We start from the raw sequence: 17534 nt of genomic DNA, 5'->3' as shown, positions 1-17534 counted from the left end.
AAATGACATTAGTGTTCTATAGATCGACTCTGACCATTCCCCATGTTCTATGTTAGAAATATTGTTCCAGTAGTTGCTTTTGAATGTGTTAGAGTTTTGACGGGAAAAAGTATCTTGAAACAAAAGACATTCCTTTGGTGAACATTGGAGACCTGAATCTTCCCACCTTGATTTCCAACAGGATGAGAGTTGTTAATCCTGTCTAGTTCTTTCCTCACCCCTCTGCAGGTGAGAGGCGGTTGGAGTGATGTTATTAATTGCAAACATGATCTGACCTATTTGGATTCTCATGGACAGTCATGACAATAGAGTCCTCACACATGCATTTGTCACCAATAGCTGATGATGTCTGTGTTGTCTCTGGTGTAGATGGTGAGAGTTGAACCATCGCTGGAGTGGCCTGGGGTGAAGAAGGCCCAGCGGAATCACTTCTGGCACTCAAATACAGACATGGCTCGTCTAAGCCCGAAACGGTCTAGGTAGGCCTGTATCTTCTCTAATCTCACCTGAGGGAGACGTGCTCTCGTGAGAGTTGGGTCTATCAACATCCCCAAGAAGACACCATCTGTGAGGGGGTCAGGATGCTCTTCTCCCTGTTTAGGGAGAGGCCCAGGTCTTGAATGTGCTTAAAGATTATCCTTGTGTCTGCTGTAGAATGCTGTCATGATTGAGCACACACCAGTCAGTCATCCAGGTAGTTCAGCACTAGAATGCCCTGGGACATGAGAGGCGCTAGGACTGCGTTCACGCACTTTGTGAATGTATGCGGCACCAGTGAGATGCCGAACGGGAGGACTTTGAATTTGTAAGCAACTCCTTCGAAGGCTAACCGTAGGTACTTCCAGTGATCTCGATGAACAGGAACGTGGAAGTACGCGTCTTTCAGGTTGAGCGTGGTGAACCATTGGCCGCTAGAGACTGCCCGCAACACCCGCGCTGGCTTGAACTTGAGCTCCTTTAAACATTTGTTGAGACGTGCATGTCCAGGATCGGCCCGAAAGCTGCTGTCCTTTTTCTGAACTATGAAATGCGTGGAGTAGAACCCACTTAGCCGTTCTAGCAACTCTACCATCCTCATTGCGTTCTTGCTCAGAAGTGAAGCTATCTCCCACTGGAGTGTCTCCTTCACCACCCCCTGGGAGGCGAAGGATCAGCAGGGCGAAGTAGGATTGCAGCATCGTAGCTGTGTTTACAAGAAACGGCATGATGGAGAGGGTCCTGAAAGTGCTTTGCAGCCATTCATCGCTTCCTCTTTCAGGGCCTGGTTTGAGGCGAGGCACCTTGCCAACAATCTTCTTGTCAGGGAGGATCATGGCTGCCACCATGTCATCCATCACCTGATAATGGTCTAGCTCCAAGGACTCTGCATCCATTAGGAGAGTCCATGGCCTGGTCTGGTTGTCACAATGGAAGCGCCCTCCCATCTTGCTCCTGTATTTCCAGAGAGCCAAAGTGAACTTGGGGCAGATGGGTATGAGGAGCAACTCAGATGGTGCTTCTTCCAGCTTGATATCAAGGGTGGTACCCACTCTCGCTAAAAGCTCCCCCCCCCCACACCCATAAAGCATCCACTTCCTCTCGCAGGCTTTGCCGCCTGACATTTGAGGCTGATCAACTCCTCAGCCATACTGAGTTTGGAGGGAGGGCCCCCAAAGCGACTGAAGGGGTGCTGCCGCAACAACGCATCACCCCAGATGGGGGAATACGGTCATCAGATGGGGAGGACTGTACTGTGGCCTTCATCCCCTCCAGGCGTGCTAAGCGCATGCATTCTTCAGAGGCGGCGCAGGCCAAACAACTATTGGGTTCTCTAGCCGTTCTCCGTGCATGATCTAACCCAAGACAGGTCATGCAGGCAGCGTGTGTATCCCCCGTAGGCAGGGGTACCCCGCATCTCTCACAATAAAACACCATAATAATGATGTGCAGTTTCTGTGTGGAAGTGAAGCCAACAGTGTGATATTACTATGTTTCTATAGTATACACAAGGCAATACTTAAATAGTCAGCCTACAGACCTACAGTACCAGCCTTAGTCTCATACACTATCTTAAGGAGAGGAGACGTGAACATGGTGTGAACTGCCTGGTCGTGGGGGGGAGGGGCAGAGCACACAAACTCACAAGTTAGCTCAATCTTTGCTCATACCTGTGGGTCTCACGCCACATTATAGTTTATTCTACTATACGTGGGGGTGTTGGCAGAATGTAAGGAGTGTGCTTAGTCCTGCAGTGATCTGCTCTTGTTAAGCTAGCTACCACATAGCTCATTCATCGTGGAACACACAAGAGTCTAGGCAAGATGGCTGTGAGAGATAAGCGTGTTGCGCCTAGTGACACTTGACTCACTGTCTGGGGAGAACTGCAATCCCGCTGGAGCGAAACATACATAGACCCCTGATCTTGCAGGGTGAGGCACGCTCCCCGAGCCAAAAGGCTGAGCCTGAAGACTAACCGGGAGGGTTCCGGTGTACAGACAAGACACAGACAACTAGGACAAACCCTCAGCGTCGCAATACTGGTTGACCAAACCGAATATCGCCCAGGTTGGTACACTGTCTCAAGTAATGAAATACTAAACTCGAATCTATAAGCATTGATAACTAGAGTATAGGAGATATACCCTACTGTACAACTACATAAGAGAGGGATAAAAACTCAGTTGTCAACAAAGTGAAAGACATTCAGTGAGACAACTATTGACACCCTGCTCCATTATGTTATGTGGAGGAGATGTAATAACCCCTACTGGGACATAAATCAACCCAACAGACATCAACATAGATGTTGTCAGATAGTATCAGGACTGAGTGAATAATTAGATTGGCATTTGTCTTCAAGCTTTCCCCATTTTTGGAGTGAGCTCCAGCATATGAGAAGTAACATACATGGGCTCTAGCACCTCCAGGGGCTGACAGAGCTCAGGAAGCCCAGTGGGGAGAGGGGGAAGCTGGGGTAGATGGGAGGAGACATTAGGGGCTTCTGGATGGAGGCATTAGAGGAAAAAGGAAATTACTGAAATAATAGTGGCACTCCAGATGTATATTGTCATGGAAACGGACACTTCTGACACCAGTTGGTTTGATTTGTACTGTATTTTCTGCATCTCAAATGGCACCCTATTCCCTATATAGTGCACTACTTTTGACCAGAGCCCTAGTTAAAAGTAGTGCACTATAAAGGGAATAGGGTGCCATTTGGGACACACACCATCAGCCTGGTGAGAGTAGAGGTTGTTCAGTTTTGACAGCACAGTGGCATACTCTATGATATATATTATGGATTTGTAGCAGTAGATGTATAACTAGCATTGACTGTGTCATGGATCGCCTCCACGCTTGTGGTGGTGAGGAATTACTGTGGGAAGTGGGGAAGTATCTTGACTCTTTTGGGACTTCATGCTCCAGTACTTTACCACCCATGCATATGGGGACACTAATGATGCTGAGGCCAGCCATCAGGGAACACTATTCCACACAGACATTCTCACCCAAATGGATTATTTCAGCCTCGTTGGCCACGGATTCTGCAGTTTTCCAGTGATTCATCTTACTATTAATAATGTCAGAGGATTTTTAGGTCCTCTGAATTAAATAATGACAAATAGGGTGTTGCTGAGTGAGCTAGGCCAGCCCGCTAAGCCACTGAGCCTCCACTGTTTATTTCTTGCGCGAAAGTTCTGTCAGAGCTGATATATCGCATTCCTGAAATAGTTTATAAAGTACTGAATTGATGTGGCGGGACCAGGCCGGGCATTGCAAAGGGAGAGAATTAATGTTAGGAAATGGGGACTGGTCTGCTACCTGGGTTTGTGATGAAAGCTGAGAGGGAAAGTATTTTATATAAATTGTCTATGTAGGGGCCGGTGGAAATAGGGGGTGAGGAAGACACAGAGGGGGAATAATGGCTGGCCAGGCAGGTGGGCATCTGTGTCTGGGAAGGGCTATAGGGTCAGAGAGAGTGAGAGAGGGGAGAGAATAGGGGGAGAGAGATGGGGTAGAGGAAGAGAGAGAGAAAGTAAGAGAGGGTGAGAGGGAGAATAAGAGAAAGAGTGAGAGAGAGAAATAGAGGGGTAGAGAAGGAAGGGAGAAAGTGGGGAAGAGAGAGGGGAGGAGTTCTTGACAGGGAGCTGCGGTAGAGGCCAGGCACTGATCATTCATGATGGCACCTCAGAGACCATCCTGTAAGGAAGAAAAATGAAAACTATTAAAGGCTCGCTGAGCAATGTTGGCTTTGGTGTGTCAGCAATTACTAGCCAGGGACAGTCCTCTTCCAGACCTGAGACACAAAGAGGAAAGAGAGGAAGATGGGAAAATAGGTGTGCTGTGATCCTAGCTATAATATACTCTCTGCTGTGATCCTGACCTGTAATATACTGCACTACAAAACACACACTATGTGGGGGACCACAACCACAATGTCCTTTCACATCAGATGAAAGTTAGACTTAGATTTAAAGGGGCAATCTACAGTTCAAACAATAACAATGCGGGCACCCCACCACTGTTTTGGTAAAAGCTGAGGGATGGGGGCTGGGGAAATGGGCAATTCCTTGGTAACATACACTGAGACTCACTTTTTGACTCTAAAATGTATGCCAAGCTAAACACATTGATTGCAAAGTTTAACAAGCCATACACATATATGCAGAAGTCTACTTTTCACAATTACCACTGAAAAGGTTACTAAAACACATTTACTTGAGGATCAGTGCAGATGCAAAGTTTGGTTACAGGATGACAGTAAAATCTCTCTCGGTTTATATGTGACTACGTTTTCCAAATATCTACTCCAAATTAAGATTCAAAGATATCTGCAGAAAGAAAGGGGTGTCAGCTATGACATGACGCCTTGAGTTAGAACTACAGTAAGTGAAGTGGATCAACAACCGGTAACAGAATGACGGTAACACAATGACATCATGGGTTATTCTACACACTGGCTATTATTCGAAAGAGCACTGCCCCCAAACAAGACGACATTTCTGTACCAATTATATACGTCTATGTTTGACAAGTTTGGACATCATAGTAAAGCACATACAGTAGAGTAGAGCACAGCATAGCACAGTAAAGTACATTACATTAGAGTAGAGTTCAGTACAGTAGACTGTACTCTGTTTTACTGCCGTGGTTCCCGACATGGTTTTAACCATGGCACACTTTGATGGGCTAAAAAATTATGTGGCACACCTAAACTTTTCCTGATAATTTATTTAATGGTAATGACCTCCATCTCATCTGATCCATAAGGCAAATCATCAATTTTTCTGTGACGTTTTTTTCATAGATTAAATAGGGTTTATTTCAATTACCTCATAGTTCCTAACTCATTATGTTTCATTTGTGTGTACCCCTTTAACCTTTTACTGCAGTGGGCTAAATCAGGGTCACACAGAGTGATTCTTGGTAGTCTTAAACAAATCTACTTTGAAACAAAAGTAGATTCTTCACACACATGGTTATGGGCTTAAAAAAGAAGACACCTGTACCATATCAGATATAGAGTTGAAATGTATTTAATTTTGAGTTTACATCCCAATATTGGACTTTATGTACAAACCTGAGCAATTGCGGGGAGGATGACCTTGGTCAGGGAGGTGACCAAGAACCCGATGGTCACTCTGACAGAGCCCTAGAGTTCCTCTGTGGAGCTGGGAGAACTTTCCAGAAAGACAACCATCTCTGCAGCACTCCACCAATCAGGTATTTATGGTAGAGTTGCCATACGGAAGCCACTCCTCAGTGAAAGGCACATGACAGCCCGCTTGGAGTTTGCCAAAATTCACCTAAAGGACTCTCCGACCATGCGAAACAAGATTCTCTGGTCTGATGAAACCAAGAGCCTTTGGCCTGAATGCCAAGCGTCATATCTGGAGGAAACCTGGCACCGCTAATCACTCGGCCAATACTATCCCTATGGTTAAGCATTGTGGTAGCAACATCATGCTGTGGGGATGTTTTTCAGCGGCAGGGACTGGGGGACGAGTCAGGATCGAGGGAAAGATGAACGGAGCAAAGTACAGAGAAATCCTTGATGAAAACCTGCTCTAGAGCACACAGGACCTCTGACTGGAGCGAAAGTTCACCTTCCAACAGGACAATGACCCTAAGCACACAGCCAAGAAAATGCAGTGGCTTCAGGAGAGTCTCTGAATGTCCTTGAGTGGCCCAGCCAAGGCCTGGATTTGAACCTCTGGAGAGACCTGAACATAGCTGTGCAGTGACGCTCCCCATCCAACCTGACAGAGCTTGAGAGAATCTGCAAAGAATGGGAGAAATGCATGTGTGTCAAGCTTGTAGCATCATACCCAAGAAGACTCAAGGCTGTAATCGCTGCCAAAAGTGCTTCAACAAAGTACTGAGTAAAGGGTCTGAATACTTATGTAATTGTCATATATCAGTTGAAAAAAAATCTAAAAACCTGCTTTTTTCTTTGTCATTATGGGATATTGTGTGTAGATTGATGAGGAAAAAAACGATTTTACATTTTTTAGAATATGGCTGTAACGTAACAAAATGTGGAAAAAGTGAAGGGTTCCGAATACTTTCTGAATGCATTGTACAGTACATCACAGAAGACTGAAAGATGACTGAAATAAATCTGTTTGACATAGAAACACCCGTTTTTCGTCGATTAAAAAACTTAAAATCTTGATTAATTATGAAAAATATTAGGCCACAGGGGGTGCTTTTGGTCATTGACTGCAGGAAAAGGCTACAAGCTTCCTGCAAATCTCAGATAGAAAGAAAAACATGTAGGCCTAGCTCCTGGAAAATAGGTCAGAAAGAAAAACATGTAGGCCTAGCTCCTGGAAAATAGGTCAGAAAGAAAAACATGTAGGCCTAGCTCCTGGAAAATAGGTCAGAAAGAAAAACATGTAGGCCTAGCTCCTGGAAAATAGGTCAGAAAGAAAAACATGTAGGCCTAGCTCCTGGAAAATAGGTCAGAAAGAAAAACATGTAGGCCTAGCTCCTGGAAAATAGGTCAGAAAGAAAAACATGTAGGCCTAGCTCCTGGAAAATAGGTCAGAAAGAAAAACATGTAGGCCTAGCTCCTGGAAAATAGGTCAGAAAGAAAAACATGTAGGCCTAGCTCCTGGAAAATAGGTCAGAAAGAAAAACATGTAGGCCTAGCTTATAGTGGCACTGGTGTTCCCAAATCAAAATCCAACAATCATTCTGTCACATTTTTTTTTAATCAAGATTGGGAAAAGTTTTGCAGTACACCTGAGAGTTCCTCAAGACACGCTGCTCTACTGTACTGTACTCTACTGTGCCAATTCTCTACTGTACTGTACTCTACTGTGCCAATTCTCTACTGTACTGTATTCTACTGTGCCAATTCTCTACTGTACTGTACTCTACTGTGCCAATTCTCTACTGTACTGTACTCTACTGTGCCAATTCTCTACTGTACTGTACTCTACTGTGCCAATTCTCTACTGTACTGTACTCTACTGTGCCAATTCTCTACTGTACTGTACTCTACTGTGCCAATTCTCTACTGTACTGTATTCTACTGTGCCAATTCTCTACTGTACTGTACTCTACTGTGCCAATTATCTACTGTACTGTACTCTACTGTGCCAATTCTCTACTGTACTGTACTCTACTGTGCCAATTCTCTACTGTACTGTACTCTACTGTGCCAATTCTCTACTGTACTGTACTCCATTGTGGCCAATTCAATTGCAGTCATTCTGTTACTGATTATTTTGTTACTTTGTTGCCTATTTGGTACAGAGTGATGTGTTTTAATCAAATAATAACTCATAAACAAAATTGTTATCAGTAAAACACTATAACTATGGATAGGTCTACCATTACTTGTTACTTCTGTGAACTTTCATAATCCTCCCTCGTCATGAGTGAGAGAAATTTGAAAGATATTTGTAAGAAAAGTGGGTTTTTGGTAACAGAATGACAAGACACTAAGCAATGCTTATTAAGCAAACTTACAGAAGGCAAATCATTTTTGCAAGACTAAATATAAATGTTGAAATTAGTTGGTAGTGACGTTTATTTAAACTTTATTGTGTTTTGATGTAGTTCTAATATTTCTTATTATATTAAATACTAAATACATCATACATTTGTATAAATTGTACTGCATATCATATATTTAAGACGTTTTCTAATAGATATATTTTAAGAACCCTTTTCCATCTGTGGAACCAGAATTCAAAGCCTTTGCATATTCCATATTTTTTGGGATGGAAAATGGCTGAAAAATGTATCTATGCCTTAATTTCCCAAAAATACAGTACATACTATTAGCTTTCATTGAACACCACAAATACAGTATATACTATTAGCTTTCATTGAAAACCACATTTGTTATGCTCCTACAGTATATACTTCACATGTTGGTGCTCTTGGGTCCTTTTAATTGGAAATGTAATAACTCTCAAATTCATGGACAGAGATATGGAGTCAAGGACTCACCATCCATGATTTCAAAATGATAATTTTAACCATGTTTTGAGGCTATACATTGTTTTGTTAACAAGCAATGGAGTAAAACAGCCTTATATGTTGGGCTCTGATGGGGTATGACAGTTGAACTCAGTTAATGAGGCATTTATAAGTTACATGCATATTCTTCAATGACTCAATGAATGTATGTAGCAATTGCACATTGCCCCTTTAAGCTTCACATAACATTTTTCACAACTACTCATTCAAGGGTTTTTCTTTATTTTTACTATGTTCTACTTTTTAAAAACATTTTTACCTTAATATAACTAGTGCAAGTCAGTTATGAACAAATTATTATTTACAATGACAGCCTAGAAACAGTGGCCTTGTTCAGGGTTTTTACCTTGGGGATTCGATCTAGCAACCTTTCGGTTACTGGCCAAACGCTCTAACCACTAGGCTACCTGCCGTCCATCACTCTCATTCTTGATCAAATAGCCTTTACACAGCCTGGAGGTGTGTTGGGTCATTGTTCTGTTGAAAAACAAATGATTTTCCCACTAAGGGCAAACCAGATGGGATGGCGTATCGCTGCAGAATGCTGTGGTAGCCATGCTGGTTAAGTGTGCCTTGAATTCTAAATAAATCCCTGACAGTGTCACCAGCAAAGCACCCCCACACCATCACATTTCCTCCTCCATGCCTCACGGTGGGAACCACACGTGCGGGCAGCATCCGTTCACCTACTCTGCATCACACAATGACACGCAATTGGAAGCAAAGATCTCAAATTTGGACTCATCAGACCAAAGGACATATTTCAACCTGTCTAATGTCCATTGGTCGTGTTTCTTGGTCCAAGCAAGTCTCTTATTATTGGTTTCCTTTAGTAGTGGTTTCTTTGCAGCAATTAGACCATGAAGGCCTGATTCACGCAGTCTCTTCTGAACAGTTGATGTTGAGACGAGTCTGTTACTTGAACTCTGTGAAGCATTTATTTGGGCTGCAATTTCTGAGGCTGGTAACTCTAATGAACTTCTCCTCTGCAGCAGAGGTAACTCGGGGTCTTCCTTTCCTGTGGCAGTCATCATGAGAGCCAGTTGCATCATAGCGCTTGATGGTTTTTGCGACTGCACAAAGAAACTGTCAAAGTTCTTGAAATGTTCCTCATTGACTGACCTTCATGTCTTAAAGTAATTCTTGCCATAATATGCACTTGTTCTTGTCCCAAATAGGGCTATCTTCTGTGTTTCACCCCTACCTTAACAACACAACTGATTGGCGCAAATGCATTAAGAAGGAAGAAAATTCCACAAATGAACTTGTAACAAGGCAGACCTGTTAATTGAAATGCATTCCTGGTGTCTACCTCATGAAGCCGGTTGAGAGAATGCCAAGAGTGTGTAAAGCTGTAATCAAGGCAAAGGGTGTGTCACGTTCTGACCTTTATTTCCTTTGTTTTGTCTTTATTTAGTATGGTTAGGGCGTGAGTTGGGTTGGGCAGTCTATGTTTGTTTTTTCTATGTTTGGTTTCTGTTTCGGCCTGGTATGGTTCTCAATCAGAGGCAGGTGTCATTAGTTGTCTCTGATTGAGAATCATACTTAGGTAGCCTGGGTTTCACTGTTGGTTTGTGGGTGTTTGTTTCTGTGTGAGTGTTTGTCGCCACACGGTACTGTTTCGGTATTCGTTTTCATCACATCGTTTATTGTTTTGTATTTCAGTGTTCAGTTCGTTTTTAATAAATCGTCATGAACACTTACCACGCTGCATCTTGGTCAGATCCTTACTCCTCTTCAGACGAAGAGGAAATCTGCCGTTACAGAAACACCCACCAACCGAGGACCAAGCAGCGTGGTAACAGGCAGCAGCAGCAGCAGCAGGAGAGGCAGCGATATTTGGAGAAATGGACTTGGGAGGAGATTTTGGACGGTAAAGGACCCTGGGAACAGCCAGGGGAATATCGCAGCCCCAAAGCAGAGCTGGAGGCAGCGAAAGCAGAGAGGCGGAATTATGAGGAGCTAGCACGGCAGCGCGGCTGGAAGCCCGAGAGGCAGCCCCAAAAATTTCTTGGGGGGGAGGCACATGGGGAGTGTGGCGAAGCCAGGTAGGAGACCTGCGCCAACTTCCCGTGCTTACGGGAGAGATAGAGGGACCGGGCAGGCACCGTGTTATGCGGTGGAGCGCACAGTCTCCCCAGTGCGTGTGCATAGCCCGGTGCGGTACATTCCAGCTCCTCGTATCGGCCGGGCTAGAGTGGGCATCGAGCCAGGTGCCATGAAGCCGAGCCAGGTGCCATGAATCCGGCTTTACGCATCTGGTCTCCAGTGCGTCTCCTCGGGCCGGCATACATTACGCATGGTGTCTCCGGTTCGCCAGCACAGCCCAGTGCGGGCTATTCCACCTCGCCGCACTGGCCTGGCTCGGTGCTCATGAGCTCCAGTGTGCCTGCACGGTCCGGTCTATCAAGTGCCACCTCCACGCACCAGCCCTCCGGTGGCAGCCCCCCGCACCAGGCTGTCTTTCCGTATTCTGCCTACAGGTGTTCCCGCCTGTCCAGCGCTGCTAGAGCCTTCCTCCTCTCCAGCGCTGCCAGAGTCTCCCGTCTGTCCTGAGCCTCCAGAGCCATCAGTCAGCCAGGAGCTGCCAGAGCCGTCAGCCAGCCAGGAGCTGCCAGGAGCTGCCAGAGCCGTCAGTCAGCCAGGCGATGCCAGAATCGCCCTTCACTCCGGAGCTGCCGGCGTCTCCCGCCTGTCCGGCGCTGCCGGAATCTCCCATCCATTCGGGACCCATTTCTAGGGTCCCCAGTCCAAGATCGGCGGCGAGGGTCGCCGCTCTAAAGAGGCCACGGAGGCGGGCTAAGTGGGGTCCACGTCCCGTGCCAGAGCCGCCACCGTGGACAGACGCCCACCCAGACCCTCCCCTATAGGTTCAGGTTTTGCGGCCAGAGTCCGCACCTTTGGGGGGGGGGGGGGGGGGGGGGGGGGGTACTGTCACGTTCTGACCTTTATTTCCTTTGTTTTGTCTTTATTTAGTATGGTCAGGGCGTGAGTTGTGGTGGACAGTCTATGTTTGTTTTTCTATGTTTGGTTTCCGTTTCGGCCTAGTATGGTTCTCAATCAGAGGCAGGTGTCGTTGTTGTTTCCGTGTGAGTGTTTGTCGCCACACGGTACTGTTTCGGTTTTCGTTTTCATCACATCGTTTATTGTTTTGTATTTCAGTGTTCAGTTCGTTTTTAATAAATCGTCATGAACACTTACCACGCTGCATCTTGGTCCGATCCTTACTCCTCTTCAGACGAAGAGGAAATCTGCCGTTACAGGGTGGCTACTTTGAAGAATCCCAAATATAAATTATATATATATATATATTATATATATATTTACTACATGATTCCATATGTATTATTTAATAGTTGTGATGTCTTCACTATTATTCTACAATGTAAAACATAGTAAAAATAAAGAAAAACCCTTGAATGAGTCATCAGGGCAATAATGAATGAATTGTCCATCAGTTATAACATATTCACCTTCCATACCATCACAACCGTTACCACTATAATATTGACCTTTGAATTTGGTGTCCGTGCAATCTACACCACAACATACAGTATATCAAATCCTCAATGGGCTCAAACCCATTACACCATTAGAATCTATGAGCACTTGGGTAAATCACCTGAGACAGATATAAATGACTTCCTTGCTATGCATTGCCTGCAGCGCTATGTAGCTGTTTGGGTTGACCAGATGGCAAGTGATCTAATCCCTCTGTTTAATGCACACACAGCATGTTCACCGCCTAGGGCTCAGTTTATTTCCATTGCATTAACATTATTACTATCTGATTGAACAATGCTTAGTTACACTTCTGATAGCAGATATTGTCATGTAAAAACAAAACCGTCCCTGCTGACATTATGATATATGCTATTTATGGAGTAACTCTGAGTAAGAGGGAATGAAGGTTATGAACCAGAGGTCAAGGAATATAAATGTTGCTCTTAATCCTTGTGGGAGAATGAGTGAGGATGCATCAATCACTAGAATATGTGTGGCCAGACAGAGGTTAGACAACAAACATTAACCTTGACTTAAGTCCTTGTCTTACCGCTTTAAACCGCATGGCCACAAAGAACAAACACCTACGGTATGTTAGGTATATTTCTCAAATTCAGGTAGAGTCTAAACCCCATGGCCATAAAGAACAATCATATAAGTTAGGTATAGTTCTCAAGTACACCAAGGTTGAGATAGGGCCTAATGCTTGCTAAATGTGTGTTTCTTTGTACGCTGGGTTGTGTGGTGGTGGTTTTGATGCCTTGCAGTCATACCCAGACCAAAAATAGTCTAGTGAGATGTAATCTGGCTTCCTCAGCAGCATCAGATTGGCTCCTACACCTTATCAGTGGGCTGAGGCAGAAATCACTTCAAACACCTACGGGACCGCAAGAATAAAAGTAAGTAATTTATGGTAGTAATCAACAGCTATACTCCAACTGATCTGGACAAAAAAAACTTGTACAAGCAGCAGAAAGTAAAAGAAAAAGCTAGAGGGGAAAAAAGTCAGTTTACAGAACAGAAGTAAGCCTTGAAGGCGTTTTTGATGAGGAGAAAAAAAGGATAGAAGGAAAATAAAGGAATAAAGGAATAAACTGACTTTTGGAAAGTTTGGAGAACAGATAGATAAGGAAGATAGGCTGCTGCTGCGTCGTTTGATTTCTCCGATTGTCAAACAGCTTTTGATTTTCTGCTAAGTTAAATAAATGGTGCTCATAAGAGGAACATCAAAATTCAATAATTCCCTTGGAGAGGATTGTTATGATGTTTTCATGAGTAGCATTTCTTTCATCTACCAATTCAATTTATCTGGAAGTACAAAGTTGAAAAGGGAAAGGTTCATAAATGCCAACATTGATTGAAAAGAAAGTTTAAAACGGATTTGCCAAAAAGTTGAACGCAATATTGTATTGAGTGGATGGGTGGTTACAACACCGCTTCATTTTTCTGGTTCTACCTGTGTTGTCAAAGTCTATCCACTTTCCTGTCCAAAAGTATAATTTTCTGTGTACGACATATAGCCCACTGTAAACAGTTAAAATAATAACTTAAATAGATATTACTCTTCTTGCTAGAATAAGCATAATCTGCTCAAGACAAGCTATGCAAGACGTAAACAGCTTCATTGGAGCTTGAAAGATCCACATAAACTGCAATGTAGTTCCCAATATAAGGAGAGCAATAAGGTTTCTTTGTTTCTGTGGTGGTTTCTATTTCAATAGTGGTTACAGTTAGTACAATATAGAGCAGCTTGGAGGGAATATGTTTCTGTTCTTCTGTTTTGTTTTCTCCTAGGCGTTGGTTGGTTGTCAGAGAAGGTCAGTGATGCAAATACACAAAGATATGATCTGTTAGATGTTTTTGACCCTGAGCACTCTCCCTGTCTCCATGTCCTTACCCACAGCAAAATACCTGAGATTCTTCCAACTACAAGCCAAATTTAATTTGGCAATGTGCGTACTGTAAGGGCTTATACTGTATGCCCGGAACTGTAAATTAACATTAGCAAGAGAAGACAATATGCATGAATGGACATTACAAAGGCAACTCTTCAGCTGTAGATTCAGTCGCTCAAGTTATGATGTTTCTCCGCCATAGTGAAATTCCATCATTTTTTCCTCAAGCTACGTATCTATGTATAAGGAGGATAGACAAATTTAATTTGGAAACCAAATATCTGCTTAATTTTAGCAATTTTTACAATTTCTTAAAAAACATTTTTTTTACAACAACAAAAACTGACAGTAGTCGCATTTTGCATTTAAATTCACCAGAGTTTATGTGTAGGCCTATATTTGTTCAGTCCAAAACCAAAGGCCTAATTATTTCTGCTCTCTGTAGGACACAACAGGCACAGAATATTTTAAGCAGCTGCCCTGCATGTTGCCTAAAGCTAAAGTTGTTTGATACGAACGCTAATTCAAACAAAGTAATCAGGGATGAAGCACAACATCTGGGGAAGGGGTCTGGGTTGGCACCTGATAACACAGAAGCATGATGGGAGACAGCACATTTTGTCATTACATACTTTCAAGATTAGAAAATGTTAAAGCAATGAAGACCGAATCGGATTTCAGATACAAAGATGGTTATTAGCTTGATGTGTAAGTAAATATTATAACTTTTCAATCCAGGAATATAGAAAGTAGACTTCTAGCTGTACCTAGCCAACTCATCATATTCCTACCACGTTTCATCCCCTGAACGTTTCATATTCCTACCACGTTTCATCCCCCATCCCCATACTGTCTTTAATTCTAACGTTCTCTTAAATACCTCCCGGTTGATGTAGTCGGGGTGTTGGAGATTACATTCTGCAATTGAAGACGTTTAATAAGGTATTGAAAATGACTTGAAGCTTTGAAATGCTAAACGGGAAGGAAATAGAAATGAGGCTGGAAATGCCACACACACATAATTAACAAGCACAATGAATTCCAATAATCAAATAGCCCATCCTCTGAGAAAATGATTACACAGAAATGATTAGTATACAAGTTTAAACTAATCACCCAGGAGATAGACAGCCGTTATGCTAAACCAATATGATCTACCTCTTTCTTCCGTGTTTGACTTTGGGATGGATTCAATCCGTATCGCGGAAGAGCCGCGTTTCCGATTGAACCGACATATGCAGCATTTACCGTGAATGCGGTCTATGCGAACGCGGGAAAATTGCCTTTAAATTTCAATGTAACTATAACTCGGATCTTCCGCGATACTTCTGCGATACGTATTAAATACAGCCCTCAGTCAATCACTATCTTCTGGGAAAGAGTAATATGTTCCTCTTTGTATAGACACACACGCAAGCACACACACACACACACACACATACTCAGTCAGTCAGTTCATCCCACGGCTCCTATTAATGTCAGACCTTTGCTCTCAGTTATCATCTGCGCACAGCCAGCCAGGCTTCATAGAGAATCAGGAGAGCTGGGTTAAATAAAACTGGAAGGCTTTCACTTTCGATCACATCCGACCTCTACGAGGCTCCACTGGCCAACAGGTTCAGGAGAGATACAGGGGCTTTGGATGTCAGCTGCTGCAAGCTGAGATCTAATGTATTTGTGCGTTTTGACTGTAGTTGTGAAATGCACTGCAACTGTGTACTTTGTACTGTCGTTTTGTGTGCATTTGTGACTCATTTTGTCATTGTGTGTTTGTTTAGAGACATTATTAATAGTGATAATTGTGGCTATGGGGATAAATACACTGATCGAAAAAGGGGGAATCGACTAGGGAGTGACTGTAATGCCACAAAAGGCTCCAAATGACAACATTCAAATATTTTCAGCAGCAGTGACATGCAGGAGACTATAGTACCATTTCGTTGCATGTTTAACACAGCATGATCTTGATCCTGCGACACTCATCACATCATGTTGACAACTTGAGTGTTGATTTGTAGGCCTTGTAGCTCACCCAACACCCCAGACCCCAGTGGGGAAATGAATTAGTGATATTAAAACCAGGCACAAAGCGTAATGGTTTGATGCATCCCAATGTGTTTATTGATTAATAAATGGTCAGAGAGATCCTATTTCCCAGATATACTGTCCTGCCGCGCTGCTCTTTTGCTGCCGTAGGTGCTTTTCCAGGACAAATGCGATTCAGTTGAACTGATCCAATCCTTGTGGCATTGTTTTTATGTACTTCTGTCCTGCGCCTCCAGAGTTCCACTGTGATTACCTGTCTCTTCACAAATACATAAACATAAATCAAACTTGTTAGAGGGCCTTTTCCATAAATTCTTCACCAGAAAAGAAAGGGTTTAACAGACGGATGGAATGTTACCAGCAATATCTTTGAAAGGGATTTCTGTTGTGACTTTATTGGTATCGTTAAAAACCCCTAGGGAGAAAACCTAGGACAATAAAACAAGAAAACACAGGCAGCATCAAGGTGTGATTTTATGTCCGCTTTAAATATTGTTTCATAAAAAATCTGAATGAATTACTATTGGATCAGTTAAGAGACCATTGAAATATGTAATAAGTGTAATATTTGGTAAGAGTCCAAACCCCAATTCCAGACATCAGATTCACATCTCAAACACTATCCTTATCACTTGTATTATTACTATTATTATAACTATTCCTTATATTTACAATGCATGTAGCAACATTACATTACAACCCCAATACACACATTTTATTATTTATTTGCCCAACACAGTAACATAAAGTAACACCCTTTCAAGTTCAGTGTTGCATGAAAAATACAACTAACAAATTCATTCTAAATCATATTTAAATGTATTTTATTGTAATTAAGTTGAAATCACATCAGTCGAAACAACATTACAGTAGCCTTGATACAAAAGCACAGACTATAAACCTTGTTCACTTACTATGCCAAAGGCATTAATCAATGTTTTCCACCATGCAGTCCGATTTGGATATTTCCCTAAATCCCATTAGTTTATATTCATAATTCACTTCTTCTTCTTTTTTTTTTATCTCAAGGCTTTTTAGTTAGAGGTTTGACCTTTGTAGTCCAACGCATATAATCTATGTTTCCACTGTCTGTCCCATTTGTCCCTTCACTGCACTTGAGTGGGAAAGATAATTACACTTCAAATGAAGCTCCCTGCTCTCATTGTGTCCTGTCTTGCCTCTCTCTCGCTACACGGCACAATGGCGAGGTCAATGGCTCCCCACTCACCTCTTATTTACTAGATTCATGTTTATCTAATGCAGAATCAATAGCTTAGCACCAGGGGAAAGTTAGGGCTCTGGCTAACAATCGTTGAGAGCTACTTAACAGCACATCTGCCATGCTTTAGTGACCAATAAAGAGGAGGAGATGAGAGGAGAGGAGAAGAGAGGACAGGAGAGGAGAAGAGAGGAGAGGAGAGGCAATCATCTCTCAAGTCTCAGTCTACTTCCCAAATGGCACCCTATTTCCTATATAGTGCACTACTTTTAACCAGAGCCCTATGTGCCCTGGTCAAAAGTAGTGCATTATATAGGGAATAAGGTGCCATTTGGGACAGCCTCAGTCCGGCTTCTCTCCTGTCTAAGGCAGAGAGGCCTCATTCACAACCAGAC

The sequence above is a fragment of the Oncorhynchus clarkii genome, chromosome 11 (assembly GCF_045791955.1).
Source record: "Oncorhynchus clarkii lewisi isolate Uvic-CL-2024 chromosome 11, UVic_Ocla_1.0, whole genome shotgun sequence".
In the NCBI taxonomy this organism is placed as follows: Eukaryota; Metazoa; Chordata; class Actinopteri; order Salmoniformes; family Salmonidae; genus Oncorhynchus; species Oncorhynchus clarkii.
This window is presented reverse-complemented; position numbering follows the sequence as displayed.